The following is a 17,078-nucleotide window of genomic DNA, read 5'->3' on the forward strand; positions in this document are numbered from 1 at the left end:
ATTAATACAGCAGTACTCTTTTCCAGTCCAGTCTCCTTAATAAATATACGTGTCAAATATCTATTTCCTCCCCTGAATGCAGACTTTTAATTTCCCTTGTTTGCATGTGCTAACTGGTTGTATAACGAGATTAACGGCTCTGTCTTTTTCTTTCTTTCTTTTTTTTTCCCCTTCTGCAGATTTTTAGAAGAAAAGCCAGTGGGCTCCCAGTCAAAGTTAAAAAGGTACCTTCTTTAATTTTGCATATTGTTAGCTGCAATCCGGTTGCTAATGTTTGTTTTATTTCCATCTGTCAAAAGCAATGCCAGAATACGTTGTGTTTGTCTTGAGTTGGCTCAATTAATCCTCTGCTGGAAACAGTTCTGTCATTTTGTGTTTGGTTAAGGCCCTGAGTCACTAGCGCTCAAACCGGAGCCCATCTCTGCCAAAGACAACCAGTGCACATTTAAATACGTTAAATACATTAAATGTGGGCTTGGCAAAACGGAGAAAGGTGGGATAGTGCCCTAGCAGCAGCGTTGGCTTGGGGCCAGCTGCATCTCGCCAGTGGATAGAAATAATGGTGTCCTGGGCTTGGTCCTGTAGACCCCTTCCCACGGGGCTAGCAGAACAAGGTAATAGGTCATCCCCAACACGGGCAGTCTCCACGTGAGTCTGAGGGCGTGTTCATCTGCTAGGGCCGCCATGACAACACACCACAGGCTGGGTGGCTGAAAGACCAGAAACTTCTTTTCTTCCAGTTCTGGAGACTAAACATTCAGGGTTGTGGTGCCGTCTGGCTCAGTTTCTTGTGAGACCCCTCTCTCCTTGGCTCCTAGGTGGACAATGATCATCTTTTCCCTGTGTCTTCACATGGTCTTCCCTCCGTGTCTGTATCGTATCTACGTCAGAATCTCTTCTTTTAACGAGATTACTGGTCATTTTGGATTAGGGCCCACCATAACGACCCTCCAACTTCATGATCTCTTAAAGACCCTGTGTTCAAATGCAGTCGTGTCCTGAGGTACTTGGGGTAGGACTTCGACATATGACTTTTGGTTAAAAACCTTTTAAAAAAAAATAAAATGAAGTCCGAAGGGAAAGATCTTAGGCCCAAGACTGTGAAAGTAGCCACTCCATGACTTTTTTTGTTTTGTTTTTAATATTTTATTCATTTATTTGACACACAGAGAAATCACAAGTAGGCAGAGAGGCAGGCAGAGAGAGAGGAAGGGAAGCAGGCTCCCCGCTGAGCAGAGAGCCCGATGCGGGGCTTGATCTCAGGACCCTGAGATCATGACCTGAGCGGAAGGCCCACTAAGCCACCCAGGTGCCCCTCTGTGACTTTCTGTATGTGTCTTTTCCCTTCCCCTCTTACTCTTCTTGCTTTTCCTCTTTCTCTCTGTGAATAAACGCTCTATCCACCACCTCTATGCAGTCAACATGTCTCACAGAATGTGTAGGCTTTTGAATATGTGTGTACGGATTTCAAATCCTGAGCTGACCTCTTATTAGCTGTATGGCCAAGGGCAGGTTGCTTAAGTTCTCTGAGTCTTAGGTTCCTTATCTTTAACGTAGAAATAATAACCCCTACTTCCGCTGATTTTGTCTTATAAGAGTGAGAAGGTGTAGATGAGAAAGCCAGTGGCACACAAAAGTAGGCAAGTGGGAATATTCTGTCCCAAATGAAGGCAATGGCGGGTGCATTGCAATGGGCACAAAACTGAAAACAAATGAAGGAATTATTAAAAAAGAAGGAGGAGGAGGAGGAAGAGGAGGAAGAAGAAGGGAAGAAAAGTAATAATACAACTGACTTTTTAAACAGCGTTACTGGCAAAATACCCCTCATCAGGGCAGATGACTTCCACTGTCAACCCGTCTTCCCTTGTATGGAACAGAGGAGTATTATCTTTATTTCTATCTATTGCATATTAAATATACATGTGCTCACTCTCTCTCTTACACACACACACACACACACCCCTTGAATTTAATCATTCTCAGGACAGTTTAACCAAAGGTATTTCACATGGATGCACATCTTATTTCGTGTTCGTTTTACTCAGAAATGACGGCAGACCTTACAACTAAATTATATACAGTGGAAAGCGTCTTCATTTATCGTTGCTTTAAAAAAGAGGAGTGAGATTAAAAAGAGAAGTGGGCTCTGGTTACAGCCTTCCTTCTGCTTCCCAAATATCCTTAAGTCTTTCAGGCAGCTTCCAGGCCTGGGCTCTGCCAGAAGACCTCCTCCTAGAAATTGGAATCAAAATATCCAACAACTGACCCCAGAAGACACGTGTATGTGTGTGTGTGTGTGTGTGTGTGCGCGCGCGCACGTGTGTTCGCATGTGCAGCTAGGCTTATAGTTCTGATGATTCCATGCCCCTTTCTGAGGTGGTACCCAGTGCCCCAGCACCTTTATATAAAGCAGCTATTTATGTAACAGCTGTTTTCTATAAACAGAAAAACAGAAAGTTGGTTAGTTGTTCTAAAAAGAAAACAAAAGCAGCAACAAAACACAGAGCTCTGAAAGGTGCCTTTCCTTTTTCAGTGGGAGACATCTATGTTCATGCAATATGAGCCGGTCTCAACCCTTGATGTAAGTCATTAGGCTTTTCCATGGAGTACCCCACAGTGGGAACTTATAAAGTAACTTCTTCAGGCTAGATCTCCCACAGTGGGGGACGTGGTGGTGTGTCTAGTGTGTGGGCTCTCGTGCAGTTACTAAAAGGATGGTTATGACAATCATGTAACAAAATGGAGAGACTTGCTTATCCAATGGTAACTGAAAAAAGTAGCAAAATATGTTATATATGTGAAAATGCTTAATGGCAAAAAAGGAAACAATGCATCTAATGATGTCTAATAATGCCTGAAACTTAAGCACCTTCACACAGGAATGCATCTGGAAAGAGTCTTTTTCTGGGAGGTGGGTCCTTTGTCTGCTCTGCCCACACTGAGTATCAAAATCCATATCCCATTTGTGTAGGTCTGATCTGGATGTCTGTAATGGACAGAACAGGTTGTGTGAACCTGAAGGGTGAAGGGTGGGTTTGGATTTAGGCTATCACCAAGGCAGTCGAAGGATGTAAGGTTAGCATGGTTGAACTCAATCTGAAACGAACACTATAGAGCTATTTAGACAGCTGCCATACCCGTAATTCATATAACCTTTGAATATTACAAAGCAAGGCTGGGGAAAAAAAAAAAAGTTCCAATTTCCTCTCACTAAGAGGTGGCAAAATGTCTAACTTGTATTTACGAAAAGAATTGTTTGCTTTTGCTCAAATGGTTCATTTTCACCATTCAAGCTCTCTTCTTCCCAGGCCATTCTGGACACATGGAGACCTGGCCCAAGAGAACATTTCTGTGGGTCAGGCCTGTGATTAAGGGTTGCAGGATTCTCTAGGTTTCTGTAACTAGAAATAGTTAAGTGTGTAGAATGTGAATAACAGAAGTTATTCTGAGTCATGTTTTAAGGGCATTCTGCTTTCCTCAAACACACTCTAACACATCCAGCCACTTCCCCAGTCTGTCTACACAACTCCCCCCGATTTCTGCACCCAGAGACGGCTCGACTCCTTTCACTACCGGAGGCTTTCTGGCAGCAGCAATTACTGTTCAAAATGGGAAAATACAAACAATAAAAGGGTTATCTCAGCTGCATTAATATAGATTCCACGCCTCTTTCTAAATACCATGGATTTGACCCTCCCACTAGTGTTTGGCTGGTGAATCTCTTCCTACCCACAGCCACAAGGCTCAACATTGGGGAATGGACCTGGAAGGAACTCCATGGAAATGTCAGATAGTGACTGCTGTGTTTCCGTCTTGGGACTTTTTTGTTCCCTTGTCCTCCAAATGTCCTTTAATGACTTCGGAAAAAAAAAAAAAAAGCCCCTATAACAATCATGCCTACCAAACCTCTTGACATCGTATGAGCTAATTCTTTTTGTTCAACACTTCTCACACATGAGAAACTGAAATATGAAAATGTACAAAGGGTTCTAACAAAAAATTCCCATTACAATCATTACCCGATGCAGGATGTTGGTAGGAATGATTTTCTAATTTAATAATTTGAAAAACATATTTGTAGACCCATATAAGTAGAAGAATTAGAAAGATATGGGGAAAAGGATCCATCATAAAACAATGTGGGCGCATTTCAGTCCAACCCAGCCTTGACGTAGCCCCTCACTTGTTCACTCAGTCTTACCCACGGGCTGGGCCATGGCGTTCGCTGGGGAGCTGACTGCGTAGTTCCTGCCCTCGGGGAGCTCGCGGTCTAGCTCTGTTTCGTAGCAGAATAAATCAAAATTTTGTATCAGAATATTCCAGGACTTAATGGATACTCAAGTAAAAGTGAGTGGAGGAAAAAGAAAAACAGTAATTGAAGAACTGTATTTTGCAAGCATGAAGTGTGGGGAATGGAATTGTATTCTCTGTTTCATCCAGCACACTCGCGTGCAAGCACATCCCTCACCTCCCCCCGCCACACACGCACTTTCACAATCTGTCTATTTGGCTCAGAGACTCAGGATTTATTTTATTATTTTATTTTATTTTAAAGATTTTATTTATTTATTTGACAGACAGAGATCACAAGCAGATAGAGAGAGAGGAGGAAGCAGGCTCCCCACTAAGCAGGGAGCCTGATGTGGGGCTCGATCCCAGGACCCTGGGTTCATGTCTTAAGCCGAAGGCAGAGGCTTTAACCCACTGAGCCACCCAGGCGCCCCGAGACTCAGGATTTATATGAATCATAAAAATAGTCATTTATTTAAAACACTTCTTGAAAGCTGCAGTGGGCGCCCCCACATCTTGCTCTGTCCCAACAGTGCCTACTTGTAGGAAATTAAGACAAGCAACAAGAGTGAGCAGGGCCACCCTTACATCTCAGGGGCTGTAACTCTGACAGGGAATGGGCTATGTTGGGACAGACACAGGGAAGTCCCCGGCAGCCGTGCTCATAATAAAGGTGACTTCTATGTGCCATTGAGTATTGCTGTCAAGTATCAGAGAACCGAACAGATGCATTAGGAAAGGATCTCACCTTGATCCTTCAGCACCTGAATGGGAAAACAAGGATCCAGACTGGCAGTTCCACGTGGTATCATTCCAGAATGTTCATCACAAAACAAGGCAGTGGTGTGAGTGGGAAATATTGTAGTACAAAGGAAAAGTAACGTCACCCTGAAATTTATTTGTTGTCTAAGTTGGGTGTAGTGGAAGCATAGAGAATGTTTGGTAAGACCCAGGAATATGGGCCATTTTGAAAATAACACAAACCGATATGAAAACATGAAACTCCATGACACAAGAAGAGGTTGCAAGGAAGCTATCAGGAGGTAAACAGCTGCCTACCCACAGTTAAGACAGACGTGACCAGAGAGTTAAATCCAAGCTGAGTGGGATAAATTCAGAACATGTCCCCAAAGTAAGTCCCTCCTTCTCTTTCTCCCTTCTTTTTTTCTTTCTTTCTTACATATTTATTGAGCATTCAGTATGTGTCAGAGGAATACAAAGAAAAAGATGAGAAAAAGATAGACAGAGAATGGATATAATACACATAAATTTTAGATATTTCTGAAGATTAAAAGAGCAATGGAAAGAAAACAATCATCAAGGGTATAATTAGATACAATTTTCTGAAGCTGAAAAGATCTAAATATGGAGATCAAACATCCCCACTGTGTTCTAAGAGGAGATAATGAAAAGAAGATTTACACCTAGAAGAGCATAGAAGATGCCAGGAAATGGGGCAACTTGTACAGTGTTTTCAGAGAAAAGTGTGTGACCCAACAATGTGATAAGTAGCCAAGTGGCCGTTCACGGGAAAAGGCTAAAGGCAAAAAACAAACAAACAAACAAACGTCTCCAAAAGAACCTTCACAAACTTGAAACAAACCAAAAAATGTGTTGAAAGACTTGCAAAATAAGTTTCCCCTCAAATCTAATTTGAGGCAAAAAGAACGTGAGTATGAGTGACACACAGGGATACCGACTTGAAATTAGAGACCCAAGAAGGAGAAACCACGGTATGAGAGGGATGATTGCAAGCAAAGAAAATGATTAATATAAAGTCCAAAACTGTAAATATCCCTCTCATCTGAATGCAAATATGATTCTCCAAAGAAATGGTTCTCAATCATTCAGTAGTAATCTAAAGAAAATGGGTTTATAAAAGGGAGATGAAAAACGTGAACTCACGGCATTGCTCATCTGATAAGGGGGTGAGAGCTGATGTTAAATCTTGTGAATCAGAGAAAAAAGAAATGATTCTAATATATAAAAGCAAAGCAAAGCAAAGCACAATTAAAAAAAACAAAACAAAACAGTGCGTTCCTTCCAAACTGCTGAGGAAAATAAATAAGTAAATCCAAATACAGACCAAAAAATAAAAATAAAAATATGGTTAAGAGAGGAAATAGGTGAGCAGTCTGAAAAGCTGAGAGAGGGGTCCTGGGTGGCCCAGTGGGTTAAGCCTCTGCCGTTGGTGAAGGTCGTAATCCTGGGGTCGGGATCGAGTCCTGCATCGGACTCCCTGCTCAGCAGGGAGCTTCCTTCTCCCTCTGCCTCTCTCCCTAGCTTGTGCTCTCTCTCTGTCTCTCAAATAAATAAATAAAATCTTGAAAAAAGAGAACTGGTATAAACCAAGAGGGTCAAGTCAGTCAATAATGATATTAGCTAATGCTTGTCTATCAATTATCATAAGCCAAGAATCTGCTCTCAGAACTTGATATGCACTTCATGGCTCCATTGAATCTTTTTTAACAGATGAGTAAACTGAGGCACAGATGATACACATCATCTACACAGTACACAAATGTACACAGTACATCTACGGTGCTTAGAGCAGCTCTCCTGGCAGACAGTATTGACCCTGACCTCTCCTGGCATTGCAGACAGTCACGGTCCTTATCGAAGCCTGCCTGGGACAGAGAGCGTGCTATTCCTGCGATTTTATCCCCGTGCCAACACAATGCTCTTCCAGCTCCATTGTTATGTTGAGAGCACACAGAAGATGGCAGTGGGAAGAAAAATTCACAGAGGAAGACTCAGTCAACACTGAGATTTGACCAAGGCGTTACATCTAACTTACCTCTCTCATTTTGCCTATGTTCTCAGAATGCCCCATGGCTTCTGTAGCCTAGAGGCACGCTTGCTTAACCAGTACATTCTAACCAGCAGCTGGGAGTGGAATGACACCAAGGGCTCATGGTCCCAGCGCTGCCTCCCAGAGAACACCACATGGAGAGGGGTGCTGGGCTGCCCAGGAGAGGCTCCTGTCAACATTTCTAGGGCCTTTTTTTTTTTCTTTTTTAAGATTTTTATTTATTTGACAGACAGATCACTAGCAGGCAGAGAGAGAGGAGAAAGCAGGCTCTCCACGGAGCAGAGAGCCCGATGCGGGGCTCGATCCCAGAACCCTGGGACCATGACCCGAGCCAAAGGCAGAGGCTTTAACCCACTGAGCCACCCAGGCACCCCAACATTTCTAGGTTCTTTTAAACGATTCTATATGATTAACAATATTTTCCAACAGTCGAGAAGACCAGACTTCTCTTATTGTGTTCAACAGTAAATTCCCACTTGATGTTTCATACAACTAAAAGACAAAGGGAGTTGAAAAAATTGGATGAAATACATTATCGAGGAAATACAAAAACAGGGAGCGTGGGACTGACAACACTAGTTTCTAACAAACTTTATTCTAGGCCGAATAATATTAAGGGAGACAAAGAATGTCATTTTACAATCCACAGGAAAGATAAAACAGTCATGAAAATTTATTTGCTGAATTACAGAGCATCAAAATATATAAAGCTAAAAATGTTAGAAATAAAATGGGAAGTGTACAGAAACACATTTGTTTGGAGAGAATGTGACATACCTCTCTCATTACCTTTGGCAGGTAAGAGACTAAAAATATGTAAGTACATAGACAAATTAAAAAAACAATAGCACTCATATATTAAAATAAAAATATTTTTTAGTCTTCCATGGAAGATTGATAACATTTTATCTTATGCTAGGCCACATGAATAAGCATGATACATTCTGTACAGTGGATATTATATAAGATCAGCTCTCCAAATGTAATGTCAGATAAATACAAATTAAAAATAAAAAGTCAAACAAATAATACTAACAATTAAAATTCCTCTCTAGGTAACTTTTAAAGAATAATGGGATCTAAGTTGCTAGTTATTTAAAAATAAAAGAATATTTTATATTTTATTATAAACACATGTTGTAGTTCCAAAGCTTTACTCCAAGGCAAATTCATAACAGAAGTCAATTCCTTACTCAAAACGAAGTAATAAAAGTAAACTAATCACGCTCTTTCAGATGTTGGACTGAGAACACCTGGGGAAACTAGGCAACCACAAATGATGAAGATCAGAATACAAATATACTGAAGTAGAAAGTAAAAGAGCTAAATTATTCCATTGTCTGTCAATGGAATAATTGTCTCTCACTCCCCTCTATCAAAAATCAGTAAATCGATCAACTAGATCAATTTCTTATAATCTTATTAAAAATAGGAATCACCATTATCCTTAAGGAAAATTAAAGAGAAACTGGAACATTCCAAATATAGAGAAGGTTTAAAAATAAGAGAATACAATTAAAATGTACAACTCTGGGTCAATACACTGATAAGATTATTGATTAAATTTATTATTCAGGGAAGAAATACAAGTAACTGAAATTGGCTAAAAAAACCCCACAGACCAGTCACCACAGAAGAAAACATAAAACATACTGTCTAATTGGGCAGACTATTCCATTGATGGGTTTTGTGATACTATCGAAGATTGGATCACTTCTGTGAGTTATAAATTATTCTAGAGCATAGGCAAAATATGAATATATACTTCCAAGTTAGTAATGTCACAGACTATGTATACTCGATAGACCACCTTCGATACAGAAAGGCAGACTAGCAAAACAGTGTAAATTTAAGAGCATAGGACCATATGTTGCTGTGTTTATGGAATGGATTGAAAAGCACATTCTCAAAACCCAAACAGGCCCTCTTGCTCAAAGAACCTGTGGGAAGATGTCTCTGAATCTATCAAGTTATCAGTTGACGCTATCAATCTACCTCTCTTGCTCTCTTTCCCACAAACGTATTCTTATGCCCATACTGTATATACATGAACTCTCATAGAAACACACACACAAATTTGAGACTGACCCTCAATGTCTACTTTTTTTTTTTTTTTAAAGATTTATTTATTTATTTGACAGACTGAGATCACAAGTAGGCAGAGAGGCAGGCAGAGAGAGAGGAGGAAGCAGGCTCCCTGCTGAGCAGAGAGCCTGATGTGGGGCTCAATGGGATTGAGGCGCCCTCAATGTCTACCTTTAATTTGAAGTCCCAGGAGTTTCATAATGAGAATGACAGGTGGCCATCCATAAGCTCAAGAGTTCACTATTAACCTGGTAACTCCAGAACCCTGCTCCTTGTTTGGGTTTTCACTAACTTCTGTATTACTCCTTGCTTTTAAAAGTGTGCATATGGGGGGCACCTGGGTGGCTCAGTGGGTTAAAGCCTCTGCCTTCAGCTCAGGTCATGATCCCAGGGTCCTGGGATCAAGCCCTGCTTCAGGCTCTCTGCTCGTCGGGGAGCCTGCTTCCCCCTCTCTCTCTGCCTGCCTCTCTGCCTACTTGTCATCTCTGTCAAATAAATACATAAAAACTTTTTTAAAAAAGTGTGCATGTAATAACCTAAAGATGATGCAGGAAAAAAAGGGGTGGCAAGCGATGTGTTTCATTTCATTTCATGACTTACTTGCAAAAGGAAGAGTTGCATACGTAATGGCAAAGAGGTCAGTCACTAGAGCAAGAGAAAATTAAATCTAAGCCCAATGACTGAATGCCTGAATGTGGCCAATATTCCAGGGAAGCTGGGTGACTGTGGACACTGTTTACCCTGGCTCTTAGAAAACACACAGCTTGGTTTTGCCCAAATCGGGATGAGTGAAACAAAGAAACAATTTTTTAAAAAAACACCAAAGTGGGGAACTGTGTCTAAGAAAAAAAGCATTGCTCTAGATACTCAAAGGAAAAGAGCATATCTGAAAATGATATTTTCTTTTTTTTTTCCAAAAATGATATTTTCCAAGATAAGTTAAAAATCTGAGAAGTCCAAGGCCTGTCTTGGAAACAGTCAGCCTCTGTGAAACAGAAGCAGGGTGGTCCAAGAGCTTCAGATGAATGCAGAGAAGCAGAGACTGCCATTCGGAATGAGAAGAGACGGGAACTCTCAAAACGTCACGGTGGAATTTAGAAATTTGCGTTGGAGGCAAGAAAGAACAGAGCTGACAACACAGAAAGAGAAATCAGTGATGTGTTGGGCAAGCATGAGAGCGGCATTGAAATCTCCCATTACTAGAGGATTTGAAACATGTTCCTATTTTATTTGTTCATACGTTAGAATTGTCCTTTTAATTCCCAGGTTTTCAGCCTGCTCTAATGGGATGATTCTTCTAGAAGCTCCTGAACATATGTGGCTTTCTGCTTCTGTGCCCAGCAGTCCCAGTCTGGCGCACGGGGCCGGAGTCAGTCTTTGGAAGCGTCTTTTTCAGCATCCTCGGAGCGAGAGCTCTGGCCCCTCTCATTTCTGCCTGAGCTAGGGATTCCCTCCAATCATGGTTCTCTAAATGGACATCTTCTAATCTGCTACCACCAGAAAAGCAAGCAATCCGGTTAGAAGTATGTGAAAAATAATTGCCAAGAGACATTACATTTTCTGTACACACATGGTGCTGCATGAGCACGAAGAATTATTTGAGAGTCTATTAAGAGGTTGATGATCATTATTTTTTTTAAAGATTTTATTTATTTATTTGGCAGAGAGAGATCACAAGTAGGCAGAGAGGCAGGCAGAGAGAGAGAGGAGGAAGCAGGCTCCCTGCTGAGCAGAGAGCCTGATCTGGGGCTGGATCCCAGGACCCTGAGATCATGACCCAAGCCGAAGGCAGAAGCTTTAACCCACTGAGCCACGCAGGCGCCCCAGTGATCATTATTCTAACTCATCATGTTTTTTTCCCTGGTCCCTGTATCATTATTCACTCTCATTCTGCACTGTAGATGGATTTAGTTATTCAGGTGTGTAGAGTGGTCCTAACAAGTGTGGATGGAGGTGCATGTCCACAGCCTTGGAGGTACCTCTAGAATGGCAGTGTGCTAAGGTCATTGGTTTTCTTCTGGATAGGTTCACAAAGATGGGGTTATTGTTGTTTTAGTAGTCTTAGTAACTCTTTTTTTTTTTTAAGATTTTATTTATTTGACACATACACAGAGAGAGATGAGAGCATAGCAGGGGGAGCGGCAGGGAGAGGGAGAGGGAGAAGCAGGCTCCCCGCTGAGCAGGGAGCCCAATGCGGGACTCTATCCCAGGACCCTGGGATCATGACCTGAGCCAAAGGCAGACACTTAACCGACTGAGCCACCTGGGCTCCCCAGACCTAGGAACTCTGTCTCAGTTGTAGGACTGGGAGGACTAGGGATAAAGATTAACATAGAACATTTCTGCTGAGATTCCTGAGAGCTGGGATGACCCCTCCACCCCCAGCCCTAGTTTTTCTTGAATTCAGTGAATCCTGGGCTTGTTGGTACCTTCTTCGATGCTTCCTTCCTAGAGCAGAACACAGATTCAGGGACGCGGATGGCATGAAGTCTCTCTTCAGTTGCTTCCATGCCTTGGAATGTAGTTCATACAGTCACGGGGCAAGGAGAGGCAGGAAGCCTCTGGGTAGGCAGTGTGGGTTAGAGTGGGGAAGCACCTCGGCCCGCCAGGCTGCAGGACTCTGATTGCCAGCCGGTGGGGTTGGGGGGGCGGGGCTCCTGACTGCACATTTCGGCCATCCCACACTCTCAAACTGCTGGCAAGCCGCGTGCAGGACAATCGGTCATTTGTTCTCTGACCACCCAGAGAACGGGAAGATACACTTATGGACAGTTTTTGTAGTTCCTGCTGACATATGTGAATGTCCTAAATTTTAAATAAAATAGCTCGGTCCGATGGATGGCAGAAGGACTCAAGTTCTGGGAGCCTTGTAGCTTAGCTCTTCTGTCCCGTGATATACTGGGTGTCGTCGCTGGGGGGGTATCACTGACTTCCTTTGCAAAATGAAGAAAAAACAAAAGGAAGAAGAAGTGGGAGAGGGAGAAGGACCAGGACCAAAATATGTGCATTTCTTCTCCCTCGTGGGAAATTTGGGGAAGAGGACCCACTGGTGATCCAGCGATCACCCACTGGTGATCCAGCATCCACCCTGAGCAAGAGAGAAGGAACTTGTTTTCATGCCGCAGCCAAAGACTGAAGAGAAAATAAAACCAACTGATAATTCAAACAAACAGAACTGGCTCATTCTTCTCCCTTGGGATTGCAAGGAATGGAGTCACTGAACCCCCCCCCCCCCCCAGCGGCGAATTCTCACTCCAGGGATGTGATAATGGCGCTGGGGTTTAAGAGGGATTTTGGAAAATGTTAAGTTCAACTCCTCTCTCTGGAGAAAGATGCATGCAAACTCCTCGACAAGCAGCTCTGGCCCTGAGCGAAATGATCTCAGTCGGACCCCGCACCGAGTCAGAATCCGCCGCCTGCCTCCTGCCGCCGTGGGTCTTCTCCACTGCACTCCTCCACCCGCAAAATGAGCCAGAGCACTTATGTTCCAGCTTCCAGTTCTCCTTCTCACTCCTGGGGCCCGTGACAGACTTCAGACCGTAGATCATCCCAAGAGCAGTGTGTGCGTGGAAGGATTCAGGAAAGGAAATTGCTTATGAGGCGCTAGAAGGTCACGGCCATGCCAAGGCCCCAGGTGAGATCAGGTTCCGAGAAACAGGAGATCGGTTCAGCCCCAGCAGGAGGGGAGGACGCCCTCCAGTCGTCGTCAGAGGAGGCTTTCGTGAAGGCTCTCTTCATAAAGGTGTGAGTGGGGTATGGGGAGACCCCAAGGGGTAGCGCAGTGCCCGGGGGGCTGGTGGCAGCTGGTGGGGTGGGGGGCGTTTGTATCCTGGGCCTGTAAGGGCATAGAGAGGGAAGGTGGGCAACACCAAGGACAGGTTGGCAAGGAGAGGGGTGCCCAGACAGGAGCCAGGGCCGTCCGAGCCGGCTTGAGCGAGCTCACAGGGTCGATGGAAGAACAAATACTTTGACCCCACTCGCCGCCCTCTGCCCAGTCCTTCCTGTGGGGCTCCTCACTGGCCACACCCAAAAGAGATTGCTGGAGACAAGTGAGGCCCTTCATGCACTCCAAGGAGGCGAGCGGAGGGCGAGGGTGGTGAGCCACTCAGCAGGTGAGGGCGTGCACAGCTCAGAAGTGGAAGTGTGGCAAGATCGGCAGAAATTCTGTGACTGCTCCTTCCCAGCTTCATTACACTTATGTGTCACAACAACCGTCAGTGGATAGGGAAGAGATCGGGACCCAGTTCTCATGTCTGATGTGCCCATTAGACAGATGAGGAAAAACAAGGCTTGGCCCCAACGCTGGGCTGCCTCCTGTGGCGCAAGACACGGCTTTCCAGGAGCAGCCTCTTCTCGGGCACAGCAATCCCTAGACGGGCAGGCGTGTCAGAGTCAGGAATCCGGGACGCACACCATGGCGGAGCCTAGAGGCACATTCCCCTCACCGGGCTGAAGGAGTAACAGCAGCTCACGCGGCCCCGTCTGGTTAGGGTGCACGTACCAGAAAATGTGGCGATCTCTTCCATCATTTGGTTTTAGTGGAGGCTATTTTCAGATGGAAGCAATCTGTCTTTCTCATGTCTGGGAAGAGTGGTTATTAACTATGAGGAAACTGTCTCCAACAGTAGGTCAATTAATTACTGCATTTTAAAGCTGCTTCGTGAAAAACAGCAATTAATTTCACTGCATTTCTGGGTAGTTCTTCTGCAAGCCTTATCCATTTGAAATCACTGTTATTATGGACGGATATGGAGACTTGATTATTTCTGAGAACTTTACAGGAGATCATATTCTGGGTTGGTTTTTTTTTTTAAAGGAATACAGGGATAGAATTAGGTTTTAATTATCACTGGCACATTTTCACTATTGGAAACAGACTTAAAAAGAGAATGGGAAGAATTTATACCAAAAAGAGAGCTGATAAATACTCTGAGAGACTGTTTATCCAAACACATCTTCAAGTTGAAATGCTATCTGATAAGAAGAAGAAGAAGCCACACACAGAATGGGACATTTCTGTTTACTTATTAATATTCTTTGCACTTTTCTGGTCTACTATCCTGGGTGAGAAATATCAAAGGGGCTATTTTCACCCGTTCCTTGACCTTTTACCTCCGCTTCCGCGGCATTATCTTTAACTGGGCTGGACCCTGCTGCCCTCCTATTTGGTTTCGCAGGAAGCTACAGAGAACCTGACTGGCTTTTGTCCAAAGGGCAGTGAGCAATAGTTTTTCATTGCCATATATTACGTGGCTGTGGGAACTGGCCAAATCTCGGTTTAGGGACTGAAGAGAAGTTGGCCGTTTCACGTTGACCTTGCCAGACCTTTCGGAGGGTGTCTGATTTCAAGCAATTCTTATAGGTAGAGACCAAGGATTTTCAACCTCAGCGCTTTCAACATCCAAAGCTGGGTGATTTTTTTTTTTTTTTAAAGATTTTATTTATTTCTTTGACAGACAGAAATCACAAGTAGGCAGAGCAGCAGGCACAGAGAAAGAAAGGGAAGCAGGCCCCCCGCTGAGCAGAGAGCCCGATCCAGGGCTCGATCCCAGGACCCTGAGATCATGACCTAAGCCAGAGGCTTTAACCCACCGAGGCACCCAGGTGCCCCTGGAGCTGGGTGATTCTTTATTGTGAGGGCTCTCTTGTGCATGGTAGAAAGTTTGACAGCGTCCCTGGCTTCTACCTCCTAGATGCCGGTAGCGGCCCTCTCCCCTCCGTTGTGATGATCAAAACTGTCTACAGATAGTGCTAAATGTCCCCTGAGGGGCAAAAACCATCCTTCGTTGAGAACCACTGGTATAAATACAACTATTTATGGTTGTAGAGATAAAGCAGTTGTTAGTAGACTGTAGGTAGATGTACATGGACGGTTGTCTACATGGCTTAGTAATAAGGGTTGTGGTTTTTGGAAAGACTGTGTATTACTGTTCTCCTGAGGAGCAGCACCAGTAGGAAATATGTTTATATATTTACATGTATGTAAAAGTACATATGTGTATGTACTTGAATGTGTATATGTGTGTGTGTGTGTTGATATATATACATATACATACATATATCTGCCTACATACACACCCATCCATCCACACGCACACATGCACAGTTGCCCTTCGAACACCACGGGGGTTAGGGGTCCTGTCCCCCTGCACAGCTGAAAGTCCTCCTATACTTTTGGCTCCCCCCAAATGTAACTGTCAATACCTACTGTTTGCTAGAAGCCTTACTGATAACACCACCTGCTGAGTAACACATATTTCATATGTTGTATGTGTCATATACTATATTCTCATGATGAAGTGGGAATGGAGTGAGTCTGGAGGCCTGAGAAGCAGAAACACCAGGGTCTGAGGGCAGAAGAGGGCTGCCCCAGTGCAAGCAAAGACAGTTTCTTCTCCCTTCCTCTCCCCGTTTCCTTTTTTTTTTTTTTTTTTTAAATTTTATTTATTTATTTGACAGAGAGAAATCACAAGTAGATGGAGAGGCAGGCAGAGAGAGAGGGAAGCAGGCTCCCCGCTGAGCAGAGAGCCCGATGCGGGACTTGATCCCAGGACCCTGAGACTACGACCCCAGCCGAAGGCAGCGGCTTAACCCACTGAGCCACCCAGGCGCCCCAACATTGCTTTACTTTACAAAGTACGTATAGAAGCAACATATCAGCACATTGACATTACAAAACCTCCAACACCACATATACAGTTTCAGCCGCCTTTGACCTTTTCCGGCAAGGCTACCCTCACCTCCAGAGGCAGCTGATGATGTCAGACTGAGATGCATCCTTCCAGGCCTTTCTTGAATGTTTATATGATCACCATGTGTGTGGACGGACATACACATTTTAATCTGACACACGCTGTGTTACCTCCTCACAGTGCCTAGGGACAGACGTGGCTCGTCCGTTTTAATTGCTGCTTGACCTTGCATCGTGTGAGCCTTGGATTGTTTCAGGTTTGCAGCTCTCACTGCCAATGCTGTGGCGAATGGACTTACGTCTCCTTGTGCATTTTGTCGCAATAGATGCTGAGAAGGGAAACTGTTGAGACAGAGTATGCTCATTTTAAATTTTAATAGAAAATGCCGGGTTGCCCTCCCAAATGGCCCGACCATTTCGTATTACCAGCATTCAGAGCACTCACAGCAGCAGTAAATCTAATTTTTTTTTTTTGTTGCCAATCGGATGGAACAAAATCAAACAGATGTCTTCTTTTAATTTGCATTTCACTGATTACTGTCAGGATGAGTATATTTTCTTAAGTTTGTTGGCCTTCTTTTTTTGTCTTTTGATACTCATGCCTTCCTTTCTTGTGCCTCCTTCTGTACTGGCTTGTCTTTTTCTTATTGATTTGTATGGTTGTTTTTTATATGTTCTGCATATTAATTCTTTGTTGCACACATGGCACAGGAAGAGACTAAGATGCTGCACAGTAAGGGTTGCAAAGGGCATCAGGTTAAGAAGCTGCTGTCTGAGATGATGAGTGAGCTCTTCTAGCGGCGATGTACCCCCCAGCTCCCGTCTCTGCTTGCCCGGGGAGGGATCTGGGCATGCACCCTTAGTTACACTTCTGATCTCATCTCTCCTCAGCTGGAGGTATCTCCTGTGAACATTTGGGTCTCCTGCAACCACAGCAGTCCCCCCCTCCCCCACCACCGCCACTGCCACCGCTGCCTGCACCTGCTTTGGGTAAGCCATAACCCCCTTATCAGCCTGCCTTCCTCACGGTAGCATTCCCAGGCAAGCTAGACAAGACACTGTCCATGGGACATGAGTAAATGTTGTGGGCAAACAAGATGCATGACATAAACTTGCAAAACTCTTGGCTGAACTCGCTTGCTGCAGGCTTCCCCCTAACCCCCGACGAGTCTTTGCTCTGTGACCGTGCATGATGACCCT

At 44.0% G+C, this 17,078-nt stretch overlaps 1 long non-coding RNA gene across 1 annotated transcript in view; it reads left to right on the forward strand.

The window, feature by feature from the left end:
• Positions 1–16,869, forward strand: part of LOC131818550 (uncharacterized) — a 179,462-nt gene extending 162,593 nt beyond the window's left edge. The window contains exons 4-5 of the long non-coding RNA XR_009348871.1: positions 180–224; positions 16,770–16,869. This is a non-coding gene — a long non-coding RNA (uncharacterized LOC131818550). The remainder of the gene's footprint in view (positions 1–179; positions 225–16,769) is intronic.
• The last annotated feature ends 209 nt before the right edge of the window (positions 16,870–17,078 follow it).

This window comes from Mustela lutreola, chromosome 16 (genome assembly GCF_030435805.1).
Source record: "Mustela lutreola isolate mMusLut2 chromosome 16, mMusLut2.pri, whole genome shotgun sequence".
NCBI lineage: Eukaryota > Metazoa > Chordata > Mammalia > Carnivora > Mustelidae > Mustela > Mustela lutreola.